General features: G+C 37.5%; 1 protein-coding gene across 1 annotated transcript in view; it reads left to right on the top strand.

The window, feature by feature from the left end:
• PIK3C2G (phosphatidylinositol-4-phosphate 3-kinase catalytic subunit type 2 gamma) overlaps nucleotides 1–16,751 on the top strand; it is a 317,803-nt gene that overhangs the window by 32,390 nt on the left and 268,662 nt on the right. The window contains exon 2 of the mRNA XM_042795497.1: nucleotides 2,045–2,098. The gene's annotated coding sequence lies outside the window, so the exon portion shown is untranslated. The remainder of the gene's footprint in view (nucleotides 1–2,044; nucleotides 2,099–16,751) is intronic.

The following is a 16,751-nucleotide window of genomic DNA, read 5'->3' as shown; positions in this document are numbered from 1 at the left end:
ATCTATCTTGATTTTCTTAATGAATCTGAACCTAAGGGTCAGAAGTCTTATTAAAAAAACCTCAGGGTGATCACTGTTGATTTTCAAAGGGCAATTCCACTAATAGAGATTGGAGTGTTCTGGCTACAATAACATATAAGAATAGCATCATGTACCTTTGTGATTTCTGTTGTTCTGCCTGTTTAGATGTTCACCTGTAAAAACAAAACAAAACAAACAAAAAAACCACACCACATAACAAAAAAGCCAACTAGTAAGCTGTCTAAAAAAATCATACTTAGAAAAATACATAATAAAAAATTACTTATACCATTTCCATCAATTGGAGAAAAAACCCAATGAGCATGGATCCTAGGAGCAATTAAGAATGACTATTTTCAGGAAAAAAGGAAAAAATATAGTCACTACTTAATTTAATATGTGTCTTTTTATTCCTTAGGAAAAGAATACGTTTTTTTTTGTGATGTGAAAAGGATTTAGCATATTAGAAAAGTAATCCAAGCTGTATTTGTATTGCTTTTCCTGCAATCTAGAAAGAACTGTCCCATATACAAAAAATTACAGGAACTGCAACTGATCTATTTTCCCAAAAATATATGAAAGAAATAAGGCCCTGGAAACAGAGTATATGAGCACAGCATTAGATTACAAGTTTTCACTAACGATGAAGTAAGAAAAATGGACCATAATGAACTTTGAAATTGGTTGGAGAGATAGTCACTATTAAAGCTTGGGGCTGGAAATGACACCTAGCCTTTTTCTGCTGTGACTGCAAATGCTGTTTAGTGGTCATTGATGTTTGTTCAGTCTACATTGTGATAAAAGTCCTGCTAGAGTTCTCAAATAAGTTTCAGGGAGATAAACTAGTGTTTGAATTTACAGCATTTTAATCATTCTGCAAGAAAATGCTGACACCTGTGTTCTTATCTCAAGTAAACATGTGAGATATGTTGATCTGTAATGGAAGTAAGATCTTTTGGCATGGTACTTCAGATGTTGGTGTTGAGCTACAATGTCTTACCCTCTGTTTGGGGCCCTTCAGTAGTCAGGGGAGGCCTGAGGTTGCTTCCATCATTTTAGAGATGAAGGAAGACTCCAGCTAAGCATGTTCCTTGTCATCTGCAGTTCTCCCAACCCTCAAAATCACATCTCCTACATTTTTTGGTTGTAGATATGTTCTGCAAAATCTGTGTGTTTGAACAGTATATATGGGGCAGAGAATGGATTATTTTTCCCCAGTGAGGCTTATCTCTTTATAAATCCATTATTTCAATCATTATAAGAAGTGAGAAGGAGGAACACGTTTTCTTTTTAAAAGTTTTATGTTTTCTTTTCATATATTTAATATATTTTTTAAATGTTTACCTGTGATATATGTGTTACAATGTTTGTGAGTTATACAGCACCTCATACTATCTTTTAGATGAAGTTTTTATTATATCACAACATAAATAAGCAATTACTAAACTCACAATTTCTGCTAGATTAGTACTGTGAAGTTCAGAGTGCTTTCAAGCTGAAGTTGTGTTATGTCCAACATATATTAGAGGAATAAAAGAGAAAATTAAAATAGTCAACATTTATTCATAACTTCTTGTTCTACATTTGGAGATGTTAAGTCTCTGGATACAATGTGCTAAATGTATCAGAATCTAAACATTGCAGGAAACTACAGAGCTGTTTCCATCTCTGTGGTTGCCATGGTTTGGATTCAACAAAACACTTGAGAGAAGAATCAGGGTCATTTTAAGCTTATAGAAAATAGTTTGAATCCAACTCCCCCTCCCTGTTCCTTCTTGTGGATTCTTGTGACTTCCATAGCATTAAATTTTATGGTCTTGTGGCCCCTTGATTGAACAGATCAGTTGAACTGATTACATTTAAATTTGAGACTGCTTTTAGAAATTTATTTTTGTAATGTAATGCTGTCTGTGTATAGAACTGTAACATGTAATAAGAGAACTTCTTGTCCTTTAAATCTAAACTGTAGAAAAAAATACAATGAATTGGACCACAGGATGATTAGTTTCTTTCTCTTTTACAGGTAATATCGTGGTACCTGAAATTCTAAAACTGCAAGACTGTTCAAAGAGAAACGGTAATATTTGAATTAGTACAAATATCCAGTTTTGTAGAAATATTTTTTTACTTAATGGTAAACTTAGTTGTCCTTTTAAGTTCAAACCCACTGCAATTATGATTCAGCCACAATAAACATCTTTAAAAGAGCTTGGAAGTTCTTTAAGGTACTGTTATAGTAAGATGTAATTCATATTTAAAGGTGATGAGCACTCAAAAATCGATCAGCCAGAATAGCCAAGTCATAATATAGCTATGTGATTTTGCTCGCACTCTCCAATAGGCTTGTGGACCTTTAAAATAGTCCCAGAGAATTTGCAAGTGGAGTATAATTAGCGTTATTTATTAGGGCATTGTAGTGTGTCATTCTAAAGAGAACACTCCAGCAGCTCTCAGTAGAATTGCCTTTGGAAAATTAGCAGTTAAACCCCTATGGTTTGTTTTAATAAGCCTTCTGACATTATAGCCTAGAATTTGGTTTAAATTTTTATGGTCAGTTTTTCCAATTAAATGCATAATATTTTCATTTAATGCTACTTAGTGTTTTACTAAATGTAGTTTCATCAATAAGATTCTTATAGTCAAAGATAAGAGTTCAGATGTAGAATTCTACTGCAGATAAAAATGGTTACAAGCAGTTATTTTGGTTATGTTTTTATATAGAAAAAACCTGAGATTCTGATGCGATTTCTATGATCCAAATTGCTATTAATACTTATATTGTTTATGTACCTTTTGAATTTTTCTCTGCTTGGGCAATGGAAATTTTTACAGTTTAGCATGGCCAGAATTACTTTCAAGTTCTCACTAAGGATTCTGTTTTGCTTGGTGCAGTAGAGAATGCAATCATTTCAGGGCTAGAGTTACTAAATTAGAAGCGTTGCCATTGGAATTAAAACAGAAGCCATGAAATATTTTTCTTGGTCTGAAATCTAGTAGGAGCTGGTCTAACTCAAAATTGACTGGACAGGGCCATGTTAAAAGTGTATCTTGCTGCTAAGATCTGAAAAGGACTTATTTTAATTAAAATCAGTAATGTACTGGAAAACACTTTTTTTTTTTTTTTTGGTGCAGCAGAGGAGATCTTGCATTGTTCTGGCTTAGAAATGAAAAGTGGAAAACACAGCATGTTCACAGAAAGCTTTTGGGTTTGGGTTGTGGGTTTGTTTTGTTTTGATTTGATTTTTTTTTGTTTGTTTTTGTTTTGTTTTTTCTTGAGAGTAATGTGTAATTTTATTACTGAACCATTCTTTGGACTTCATTTGACTGTGAGTTCTTGCACATAGACTCTTATGAGAAAATTAGAAATTATTTTATTCTTATGCATATAGTGAGGATAATAGTAAAAAAAAATAGTCAAAGGTAGCTGTAGGACTGCAGAATTCAAGAATAGAAACAAGCCCCAGGTATATACCACTACAGAGCATATTGTAGAGACATTAATGGGGCTTATGACTGTGAGGAAAAAATACCTCAGGATTTATTATCTGAATCTTGAAGTGTTTTAGATGCTTCGTGTGCCCACAGCTGTTGACTCTGCAGCTGAAAGAAGCAGGAGGGAAAAGAAGAATCGAAACACATTCATCAGCAGGTATCCTCATCATGTAAATACCTAGTTATAGCCAGTTTGTTTCATACTTAATTTGTTGGGTTTTTTAATTAGCTCAGGTTCTGTGTGAAGGTTTAATTAGTGTATAGAAAACTGTAACTGCTCAAAACCGTTGATATAGTGATGACAGCTCAGTGTGTGGGGTGGGAAGAATCTCTTTGTTCCTGATAGAGCTAGACAATTTGAAAAATATGTACTAAAAGGCAGAAACCAAACAGGCTGTTGGAAGGGATTTGCAAGAGCAGACAAACCAAACAGGTTAAAAAGACATCTCTTTTGACATGTTACGCTGGGGACAACTTTTTGTGATAAACAAATGTTGCAGTGAAGGTAATGAATTTTGAATTTGAAACTTGCATAAGAATTGATTAGGTCTTTGCTTGTCTTTTTGTTCTGTTTCCCTTCTGGGGTCTGTGGTGTCTCAGAATCAATCGTTGCCCAGAGGACAATGAAATAGGAGGGTTTTGGTGGTCCTGCAACTTGATGATTTGCATTACAATGTTGCTTCTCCATTTAAAGTGCTCAAGTGTTCTCAATATAATTGGGGAACAAAAAACAATAGTCTGAGTTTGCTAAGCAGTGTTATGACTGTGTGAACGAAGTAGAGGGTGGTGAGGGGTAGCCTTGGAGCACAGATGGCATATCCTAACACATTTGCAATTGAACATTAATTTTTCTTTGAGCATCTTGATAAACCAATAATGATGTTGCCAGAAATTATCAAGTGAGAAGGAAAACAAAGACCTCTCCCTTGCAATGTATTGCTTATTGGGCACCACAACTAGCAGAAGTGGATTTTCATCTCAAAGGACCATGGAGCATGTAGGAAATTACTTAGGTTTAGAAATGGCTGATGCAACATTACAGGCTAGATAGCAAAAGTACAGCTGGTGACTTTTTATTTTCACAAAGTAACCTAAATAACTGATCTTCTCAATTTTACACATTTGAATTATTTCTTAAAGGAAACAATGATAAATCACATTTTGTTTCACATGGAAACAGCCAAGCTCCCTGCAGCCCACATATCAGGACCTTAATGTGTCAGGAGTGGTAAGACCTCACCTTTTGGAGGGCAGACACAAGCAGTGTTTTGTGAGTACTTCACAGGAATGATATGAAGGGGGGTCTTGCTGTTCCACCACTGGGCAGACTTGGGCATGGCTATGCTGGGCATGCAATGCAACCCTCTTCCAGACTGGCCTCAGCAGTGCCTTCTGCATCGTTCCGCTCACAGCCTTGGATTCTGATTGTCTAGAACCTGCAGGTCAGCACAGTCCCATCACAGCTTATAAAATGCAGCCTTAGCCTGGGGGCTGTGCTTGCCTGATAGATATGGTTGAGTCAGAGGTTTTCCACCTTATTGCAAAACTGATGTTCAGATTACACCTGACATGGAGTAGGTTTTGTTTTCTATCATATCATTGGCATGGTTTAAAAAAAAAAAAATAAAAATCATAAACCCTTCTGTTGAATAGAAACCAAATGGATGTAGGTCTATAGTGATCGGAGTTGGGTCAACAGAGGTATTTTCTACCTGTCTAAATCATACCGAAATTTTTTATGATTATAAGTGTCATAAGACTATAATTTATAAGGTAAGTGCTATCAAGAGCCTCATCCTGTTCCTGTTGAAGTCAGTGGGTGTTTTTGTTATTGCTTTTCAATGGTAGTAGGATTGATGACTAAAACTGAGCACCTGCTGAAACGTTAGTTTTAAAGTAGAATTGTGGTCAGGAAAGCAAAATGACCTTCTCAAGCTGACATGATGGGAGCATGTTGTGGTTTCACCCTAGCTGGCAACTAAGCACCGCACAGCCACTCACTCATTCCCGCCTGGTGTGATGGGGTAAGAATCAGAAGACTAAAAGTGAGAAAACTCATGTGTTTAATAGAGAAAGCAAAAGCCACGCACACAAACAAAGCAAAACAAGGAATTCATTCACCACTTCCCATGGGCAGGCAAGTGCTCAGCCATCTTCAGGAAACCAGGGCTCCATCACATGCAATGACTACTGGGGAAGACAAACACCATGACTCAAATGTCCCCTGCTTCCTTCTTCTTCCCCTAGCTTTTTATGCTGCGTGTGCTGTCATACGTTATGGAATATCCCTTTGGCGAGTTGGGGTCAGCTGTCCCAGCTGTGTCTCCTGCCAACTTCTTGTGCAGAGGAGCAGAAAAGGCCTTGACTCTGTGTAACCACTGCTCAGCAATAACTGAAATATCCCTGTATCATCAACATTGGTTTTAGCACAAATGCAAAAGGTAGCTACTGTGAAGAAAATTAACCCTATCCCAGCCAAAACCAGCAGAGAGCACTAGATTTATTTTTTTCTCAGTGACTTCCAGACCAAGTCTGCTCAGTTTACAAGTCAAACGTTTTTTATTGACTTCCAGAATTTCAAAGTTGGTCTCAGTCTGAAAAATCAAAACTGTTACTTCTGCTTCAGTCTGCTGAAGATGCTGTGTTTAGAACTTGGTTGACATGTCGCTGATGCATGGCTGAATCCAGCCTGCCTTTCTATGACTGTTCTAGCTCTGGTGGGTGAAAACTGTCACAGTAAAAACTTATTTGTTAGGAGAGTAAACAGATATGACTTTCAGAGATAAGGAGACATACTGGGGAAGTAAGGGCTGTTTTTATATCTCTCTTCTAGTTGCACTTACACTTTAATCCTTAACTTCTGTCATGATAACGAATTCACGTTTTCATATTGCTTTAGTCGGGGACTACAGAGTCTAAACTGTCTTAATTGTAATATATTTTTGAGAAGTGCTTAAATTTTGTGATAAAAGTAATGATTTCAATATCAGTTTAAGACTTCAGAAACCACACCTGAAAGAGATTACTCCTCCAGGTTATGCAATTCCTTGTTTACTCTCAAGGGTTCACTGAGTTATACAGGGATATGGATTGGAGAACTAATTCAGTTTATTATTTAAAATCTCTTAACATTATATAATCACAGGAGAGGCTTCAGCAGATGCTAGCCTGTCATATCTGTGCTTTAATCTGACCCTGGCCTCAGAATCTTGATATGGCTTCTCGGGCAACGCACACATCATCTGATTTTAAAGTGCTTGTTTGATTGCTATACTGTAGCTAAAACTTATGCTCAGTGCTAAAGTTAAGGCCAAAGCTCTTCCCTTCTATCACAAGTGCGCCAACTGCAAACAGGTTTAAAGCTTCACAGTGATTAAGACAGAGCAGAATGTCATCTTTCTAGTAAGGGGATAAACCAGGACTATTGTTTCAGAGTTAAAAAAGTGAAGTAGCTTCCATTCCTGTGTGCTGCAATGCCTGCAGGCTGTTCTAGAAGTTCCTCTGTTATCACAAAGAATAGTAATCATTCTGGTGCCTGAATCTGTGTGTGCATGCTTGTTTATGATGAAGTGCATATGACAGATACACATTTTTAAGACGTGCTAATTTCTACCATGCTTTATACCACACGTGCTGTGTTGAGTAATGCTGTGTGGAACTTAAGTCTGCTGCCTGAAACTATAGCTATTTTTAAGGGCAGCCAAGTATTAATGATTCTTCTGAAGTGTGAGCAAATGCTAATTGAACTCCTTGGATGCTACAAAAACTTGTCAGATTTTTACTGTGGGAGATTTTTTGATGCTTTCCCTAGCTATTTTTTTTTTTTTTTTTTTTATTAAATTCACCACCAATGAATGGTCACAAAAGTATTGGTGATTGCCTTCATCTCTAGAGTTCTTCCTTTCTTCTTTGGATTGCAGAGCTATTTAGTGAGTTTGTTAATCTACAGCAGGTGAGACTTTTTTTTTTAAATGAGGGTGTGCCTAGATAGGGGAAAAGCTGGTGGTTCATTTCAATCTGCACCCTTGGTGGCTGGTAAGCCTTTGAAGAGCAGAGGAAGATTGCTCCTCCCCAGAGAATGACTGAGTATGTACAGGTAAGAGGTTTTTGTAAGGTGTTGGGTGATGTGATGAATTGGCTAGAGGAAGTGAGAAGCAGGTAGAAGGCTAGAGAGTGAGAAATTGAAGAGGAGCAGAGGGCTTCCCTGCAAGGTACTGTATCAATGTTTTGGAGATGGTAGAAAGAAAGAGTCTTTCTTGAAAGTATGGAGGTTTGTTCTAGCCAGCAGTTCCTGAATGAGAAAGAAAGGCTATTGGGAAAGTTCCAGTCTTCAAGAAGACCACCCTCAGTGTTCAGGTTGGTTTCAAACCTTTCTGTTTAGTGTCTTACCCTGCAGATGTGAATTTTCTGGTTTTGAGGCTTGGGCTTTTTTTTTTGGTTGTTTATTATTTTGGGTACCCTCAGGAGCCAGTGTCAGAAATTGGAAGTGTTTGGTATCTGTTGATGTGCTCACTTTTTAAAGAAGTTAAGTGATTTCCTCTTGCTTTTCAAATTGTAGTAAGGTATGGCTGTATGTTCACATGGTGGAATACTGATTTCCATTTGTGTTGAGTCGCATAGTTTTTTCAGGAACTGTGATCTCTTTCCAGGCATGTAAAAAAGCCTATGTGCAAACATGTAGTAAAACCGGTCCATGCATATCTATTGATCCACTGTATTCTGTGTTATTTGGCTGTGTGCATAGTGCAGCTCTGTAGTACAAATGATGAAGCTTGTTTCCTGAAATATCCATGTCTTAATTAAAACAAAAAAAAAAAGGACAAAACAAAACCAAGAAATAACCAAGCAGAAACAACAAAATCCTCTAAAGTCCTTTTTCCTCTCCTCCCATATTTCGAAAAACAAACAAATAAAACCACTATGGTGTATGGAAGTACTCAAGTTAATGACATATTAACCTTAGCTCTGCTTCTATGCTCCTGCAGTAGTAGAACATCCCAATGTTACTCTGGTAAAAGATCCCCCAAATCTTTCAGACAGCAGTGATCTTTTGGTTTAAAGACAACCTCCTAGGAGAATGTTTCTGTGCTTAAGCTTATTGACTCAGATTTTTCTACTTCTTCAAAGAAAGCATATAGTTAGGGGTATGTAAGTGAAGACCGTAATCTGGAGGTATGTTGTACAGAATTTATATATGTCCTGTATACTGTTACAGAAGTGGATGAGCCATAAGAAGCTGTTTTAAATGATCAGAAAATGTTATGTGTTAAGACCTTTTGCAGGACGACTTGTTTTAGCCGTTTGTAATGACTCATCCCCTTATATGTGCCATTAATACAGTTATGTTTGCCAAGAAGTTCTTATGAATAGGGACACTGAGGACAATATGATCTCATGAGCTTCCTGCTGAAAATATTTGTTTATAAGCAGGGACACCACATCGATAAAGCTGAAGTATCATCATAGTTTAGAAGTGAAGACAGATATCCTCAAGCATTCTTCAAGGGAGAGAATTAAACCTAAGAAGTCAGTGCTAGTTTGCTTTTCCATGAATGTCATCTCTCTTTCTCATAGTACAGAGCTTGGGTTTGTGACTGAGGTCTTGCTGATGTTAGACAGAAATGCAGATAAAGGGTGTTTATCTGTTTATAACTTGTGCATTGTAACAGTAATATGCTCTTTCTATACACTCAACAAATGAGTTTACTCAATGTTTTGTTTATACCTGACTTGTTTTGGCTACCTTCCAAACCATTCATATACTAGAATTTGAGAAAACATGTCTTCATGTAGCTATTTACATATGTGGGGGATGAGAAACCAAGTAAGCAGGTTTGTACTGCATTAGTGAAAATTGTAAAATGAGTGCAAAATTCAAGTACTTAAAATTTAGGCCTGCTTGGATGTCTCCTGATTCCCCAAAACATCAAGAATGTGTAGTTCTGCTGGGCTGCTTTTTAAGTCATGAAGGATTACCTCTGCAAAACTGACACTGTTTTATACAGGTGCTTAAATAAGCAGGTAAAAGCCAAATTTTGACATCTTGAGAAGAGGGTTCTATGTCCTTTCCAAGTGTATCTCCTTCACGTGTGATCTTTCAAAACAATTCCTGCCAATGCATTTAATACAATATGAATCCATATAAATATTTTAATATCATATTATGGGTATTATGAGTACCTGTTGTTCTATCATTTTTAGTGAGTAATCTCGCTATGTCAAGTGGCTGTTGGAATATTGACAGTTAAATTTCTCCTGTATGTTTTTAAAGGAATGTGTTAATATGCATTATTTAAGCTTTCCAATTTTTAGAGATTAAAAATATGTCCAAGTGTATTAGTTTAAGTTATAATATTGTATATGTCAGATTTTTTTGCTTTTAAAATGGCTTGCACAGTTTGTTTTCTATAACTACCACTTTATATATTGGTATGAAACATCTTATTTTCTTGCTATAAAACCACATAAAGCACAACTTGCCCAAAGTCAATGATATTTTTCATCTTGTTTTCTGTGGTGTTGAGTGGCCTCCGTTTCTGTCAAAATCAATTGGATTTGCAGTTGTTTAGTATCAGCTCTATGAGAGGTTTAAAAGCAGAAAGGGTCCTTTAGTTTGTATAGTCTAATCCATATACAGTTTATAAATCATGCTCTAGTCCCCTCAATTTGACACTGTTTACCTGTCCCATTAGGTCTCATGACTTCTGTTAACTTTAGCTTTAGTCAAAGTGAGCTATTCATATCTTCCAGAAAGGCTCTCTGCTTAGGTTTAGAGTTGTCCAGAAATGGAGATCTTGACTTCTTATGCGGTTAGCTGGTTCAAGTAAATGAATCTCCTTTACAGTTTTTTTAAAAAAAAAAAATGATACCTTCACTTCAGTCTGAAACTGACTGACTTCAGCTTCCAGTGGTCTGTTCCTCTGAGGCTCTGAGGATTTTGGGTGCATCTGCATTAGCATGTCAGTTCAGATCAGGAGTGCGTTTTGAAGCAGGTTTGCTGATCCTTTTTTCTTTTATAACCTCCACCTCCCCCAGCTCCCTGCACTGCCATTTGCATCGGAGAAGGTCCTGGAGCCAGTGAGCAGATTCCTTGGAGTGAGCCTCCACCAGCAGATGCATTCCAGGAACAGGAGCGTAGCTAATGCGCTCCAGCTGCAGAGACACGTTTGGGGCTGTGAAAGCAGGCTCTGGCTGGTCTGAAATCTTTCTTCCTTTGCCTCCTGCCCCCCACAAGTTCCCAAGAGGTGGGCATCAGCCCTTTGGCACCCTACGGATCTGTTCCTAGCAGGGCTGTGCTGCCTGTAAATATAAGCAAAGCCTTTCTTAAAGGTCATCTTAGTACACAGTAACTTCTATCTGTGAAAGTATTTACGTAGTGTGTTGGACCATGATGATCTCTTGGATGATCTAAAAAGATTTCAAACTCTTAAGTCTTTTGCTAAAAGAGGTTGCTGTTTTTTTTCAGTTCATGATTCTTGTGAGCACAATTTTCCATTTCTTCAAAGTTCTTTTAAAAAGTCTTCAATTATTTTCAAAATATATTTTTAAAAATAATAATATTCTTAATTAAAATAAAAATTAAATATATGTTAAGAGTGCTGATCAGAATATCAGGGGGTGCTAATTCAGATGTGGTATGGAAGTAAAATTCAGTTTAAATCTAGTTGTATAAACCACAATGAAACCAGAGCCACTTCCCTCCTTCCCCCCTGCTCTACGTCAGCATGTGGTCTTTTGCCAGGAATATAGCCAGTGCCAATTATTTAATCCTTTATTTATTGACTACTTCTTATTACTTTGTTCAGGACTGAAATTCAGCCAGGTGAGGTGGATTTTTTCAGTGCAGGTTTTATGCTTGCATCCAGGCTACCCTTTTGGAATATAGGTAGAATTTTAGGTTTCTTCCAGTCATGTAAAAAATATTTAGGGGATAAATTATATTAGATTTGAATGCAGGTAGGCCAGAGAAATCAGCAGCAAATATATTTCAAATATTCACTGTGAGTTATCTAAGTATACTAATTTTAAGAGTGTTTATTTCTTGTAGATGATGTTTAACATACTCCTTATTTACTAATGGACTGGAACATACTTCGCCGTCTTGTGATACTAGCCTCCTGTCATCCTGCTTCTCTCCAAGCATACAAGAAAAAATGTACAGAACCTTTGCCTTTTCCGCTTAATTAAAAATATTCTTACCTTCATGTAGGAATTTACTGACTGCTAGGAATTCTTCTAATTTTTCTCATTTAGTTTAGGTTTGCCAGCCAAGTTATAGCAGCAAAAACTCAGATATTAAGAGGTCTGAATTAAAATCTCTGGCTCATCCTCAGGCTCCCGGTTAGCCTAAGACAATTTAGAGTCAGATTTTGAGGGCATTTAAGTTGCTACAGGTTTGGGGGTTTTACATATTTGTATGGATTTTTCTTTGCTTCAACTTCTTGCAGTCTTGTTTAAAGAATAAGTCTTCTGCTATTTTCATTAAATAAAACCAACAGTATATTGTTATGGGGGGAGGAAAACCCAACCTAAACCACTGTTGAGACACTCACAGACAACTTTGGCAAGAAATTATTGTATCTACTAGAGCATACTTGAGTTTGGAGTTACTACAAATAGGAGAGCAACAGTCCAAACTACCAGTATTTGTTTTGTTTTGTTTTTTTTGTGTTGTTTGGTTTGGGGTTTTGTTGTTGTTACAGTACTGAACAGGAACCAAGCTGCCTACCTTGTTTATCTGCCCATATAGCACTGAGATGTACATTTTGTATTCATGTTGCTACATAGATGTATGCTTTATGTTAATATTGCTTAGATATACGCTTTACAGTCTTGGGACATTCTTGTGGATAATAGAACTCAAAATATTAATTCACCAAAGATCTAATTTGGACTAACAACATCTCGTTATTGAGAAGTATTTAAAAAAAATGGTCAGCAAGCACCCTGCCCTCTTTTAAAATCTTTAGAGAAAAGTTGCACTTCAGTCTGTGTGGTTCCTGGTTTTAAAGAAATGCTACAAACTGAGCCTAGCCTATTTATAGCTGGCATTTTTTCTGCAATTAACAAAATTGCTCATGCCTCCTTTTAAATACAACTTGGGCACCTCCTCTATATTGTTATTTCATGAAGAGTATTCTAGACTTCATTGACATTCAATAATGTTGAGGTATGTTGCTAATTATTCCCAGCATGAATGCCTGTTTATAATTGCAATTTGTCATGAATGCATAAGATATGTTAATGATTTTTTTTAAAACATTCTTTTTTTTTGCCTCAAGTCTTGAGGTTTTTATTGTTTCTAAAGCTGCTGAATAACCTGCTGGTTTGAAAATAGAAGTTAATGCATACCACCTACTGGTAATAATTACATCAAAGCTTTTTGTCCCTTCTAGTGTGCTAATAATGCACAGCTTTATGAATTCTTTCCAGCTAAAGAGTTCAGTTTTCTTTTAGTTCATCAAAGTTAAGAAGAGGTTTCTACCAGAAAAAGACTGACTTTCCTATATACCAAACAGGCATATATATTGCATCTGACCCCCTGGGAAGTTCCCAGACATAGTAAAGGCATTCTCTGGCATTATAGTATCTACATAACCCATCTCTTAACGTTACATAGGCAGTAATGAGCCCTGAAACAGTTTTGCTGAAGCCAGAGCACTGCAAAGGAGATGGAAAAGTTGACTTCCCTAAACTAAATAACGGCAGTTTGCATGTGTGGTAGATATAGGCCTGGTTATGGATGACTTATGAGCTGGTGCTTGCTTGTAGCTCAAATCAGGCCTGTACTAGATGCAGTTCAGTTTGCTCCAGCTGATTCCTGGAGCAGTTATTTAAAACTCACTTCCCTCATGCTGTGCTCTGCTCTACAGCTCCACATTTCTTCTGGGAATGGTTCTGGTTTGGTGACTGGCTTCACTGCTTTGGAGTTTTGTGTCTGGAACTGATTGCTTGTAAGTTTGGGAGTCATAATTTCAGGCTTGGAAGGATCTCTTATGTAGTGGCAGAGTATTAAATTTGATTTCCTCCCCACCCCCTGCTTCGTGCTTCTGAGTGGAGAATGTGTCCCGAGATGCAAGTGGCAGCAAATACAAATATTATAAATTATGTTAATAAGGATTATCTTTGTATATTTTAAACTGTAGCCACTGCAGCAAATACTCCTTGACTGTTCATGATCCTTGTTTGTCACGATGCTCTTGTGCTTTCTTTGGTGTTAAGTAGATCTTTCTAAGACTAAACAAAAGTATGGTTCTGGAGAAACTTTAAAGTGCGGTCTGTGCTGGTAGTATGGATAAGACCATGCTAGGTTTGGCTAACTCTGTTTTACAAAATCGTCTAAAGCTATCTCTGAAGATCCTGGATTCCAAAATATCTCCACCTCATCAGAGCATGAAGTGCACTTGCTCTTGGCATCAGGCAGTGGAAAGCTGTGACAGCACTCTTGTTATTTCAAGGCAAGGCCTATGGGAGACACATGCCAAATGTTGTGTGGTGTTGATGGGACCCATCTGAATCAGAGGCTGTAGATTCTGAGGAGTACAGGCATATATGATCACTCCCCAGTGTGGCTGCTTTTGGCAACATTTGCTGATGTCTGCTGCTGCAGCTGAATGTGGTGTCAAGTGTAAGTAGTGCTGCTGTGTGATGAGGTAGGTGGAGGTAATGGACATCCCATTGGTATGTCTCTTCTGCATCAACCTAATTGCCATTTCCTATAAGCTAGAAATAAGCTGGACTTCAAAATAAGTCATGTTACTGTAATCACTTTTAGAGGAGGAGAAGGCAAAAAAGAGGGTATTTGAATAGGACTTTATTAATCAGTAAACTCTCCGGTAATCCTATTATGTGTTTTGGGCTTGCTGCTAACTACTGGATTCTTGATACTGCTAATTGAATTCAGGGCATAGGCTTTCAAAGAGCTTTAATTCCCATTATATTGTCTGTATTTGATATTGTATGTGAAGATTCACTGAAATGTGCAAAGCAGCAAGGCATATAAAAAAGGGAAATGGTGACATGAACTCAGAGTGACCAGACAGATTCAGAAAACAATTATGAAAAGGAAAGTTATGTTATCTGTGCTCTGTAGCTTCTTATCTGGACTGTGACCTTGAAAGTAGAATTTCTACTGCCTGCTTGCGCAAAGCAGCTTCTTTCTCCACTGTGTTTCTCCATGCACTGATTAGAAAAAGAGGTGGGATTTGCTGAGCATTGCAGGAAGTTTAAGCATATGTCTCCAGTTACTTTAAATTACTTTAAGCTGTAAAAAAGATGGGGAAAATCTTCATATTAATCTTATGTTATGTGTTCCTTTCATGGAGAGGTGCTTTTGGAGGGATGGGCAGTGTGAGTGGTGGAAATATATAGTCTCTGAACTTGTCTCAGATGTTGAAGTAGTTCCTGCCTAAAAAGCAAACGCTACTATTAGGATGAGAATCAGGAAACAGGGGACTGCTTACTAGCTGCCTAATAACTGTGTGCCATGGAGTTCTCACCTGTGAGTTGTTATATAGTTTGAGTACTGGTAGCTTCCATATTGTTGAGCCTATCTTTGGTGGGACACGAATGTGAAAGGCCTGGAGGAACTGTTACCCTCAATCAAGGGGTAACAATAAGGATGGAGCAGCTATGCAGTATGTAGAGAGATACAGGGCTCAGCTGTGAGCAGAATTGCAGATCTCTGTGTCATGTTGTCATCAGTCACTTCTGAAAAGGTATTTGGAAGATCAGCCATCTGAGCTTATCTCTTCAGAGACAGGGTGATTTTCTTCTATTTTAGCTGGTAGGGCAAGCAACATGAGATACTTATATTTCAAATATGTCATGAATATTAGGGAGGAATACGGGGTTTACTTCATGTGCAGAAATTTCTAATTATCTTGTTAACTGTAAGTTTATTTTGAGTCAGTTAAAATAGCTGGAACGAGAGAACATTTTTTTTCTTGAGTGAAAGCACAGTCTGAGACTCTTTTTTTCTTGTTACTTCAGTTGTTTTGTTCTACTGTATACTGACATCAAAATGTAAAAATGTCTTCCAGAAAGTAGTTGCCTTCTGTGCAACTCAAAATAAAGTTGCATAAAGACTGTACCCACCTTGCTTCCAGGTCTGTGTATAACAGTGCATGGGCACAAAGAAGGAAATGGGGGTGGAAGTTGGGGAACTGATGCACTGAGCACAGTGCACCCTTCCTGCGAGCTAGTGTCCCAAGGAAACACAGAGCTGATCCTGTCCATGTTAGGGGCCAAGCATGCTCCTGAATGATTCTAGCACAAAAGTCGTGCCAAAATTGCTTTTCCTCTTTTCCTCTTCCTTCTATTCCAGCTGCAATTTGATGGATGGAGGAAAACAAAACATAGTACTGATTTATTTAGGGTCATGGACAGCCAAAATATTTAAGCAGATTTGTTATCTTAAAAAAACGAAACACTGAAAGCCACACTATTTTTAGACAAGTCTGTCTGCTATTTTAATCTGATTCAGATTTCTTTAAGAAAAGAGGGCCTGTGTTTTCCCAGAAATATGACCTTTATGTTGATATAATTCTGGTATGTGTAGAGGCCACATGCAGGCAAATAAAGCAGTTAACACTGGCCTGTGTTCATGTAATACCTGTAGCGTTTTAGTAAAGAATAATTCATATGGCTAAGTGAAAATGGAGTTAAAACTTGAGAAGCTTGTACTCAATGTTTTCAAGAGTCAAAGTAATTCCCGTTTTGGAGTTGTAATAAAAGGTTCAGTAGAATGTCATGTTACTGAAGTTCAGCTTGATCAGGAAAAAAGATTCCTAGTTCAAAAAATAAAACAAAACCAAACCGAACAAAAAATTAGTGTGCACTTCTATTGCCACTTCAGGTTATTAGTAGCATGGAAAAAGTTAGTCTGTAGTTCATCTACAAGTTCCTGGAATAGACAAAGATGATCTTGGTGCTGTGGCTTGCTGCATCAGTGTGTGACATGAGATGGAGAGAGAAGGCTGTAGGTCCCTTTGCCTAGACTGCCATCATCTGCTTTTCATGCTAGTCAGTTCCAGGGCACAAAAAGGATTGCTGACTGATCTTCAGTGTGATTTCCCTTGTGCCAGGGAGCTGTTTCAGTCAGAGCTCTGCATACAAACCTGAGCTCTGTCAATTCGGGATTAGCTCCAAAAACAAAGTTTCTGGTGTATGCATGTGGTTTATCCCTTGGTTGTAAACACAAGGGGAAGAAGGTGCTTTGCCTGGGTTGGGACACAGCC

Source organism: Tyto alba, unplaced genomic scaffold, assembly GCF_018691265.1.
Source record: "Tyto alba isolate M040663 unplaced genomic scaffold, T.alba_DEE_v4.0 Super-Scaffold_21, whole genome shotgun sequence".
Lineage (NCBI taxonomy): Eukaryota > Metazoa > Chordata > Aves > Strigiformes > Tytonidae > Tyto > Tyto alba.
Note: the sequence above shows the minus strand (reverse complement) of the source record. Positions and strands in the feature narration are given on the sequence as shown.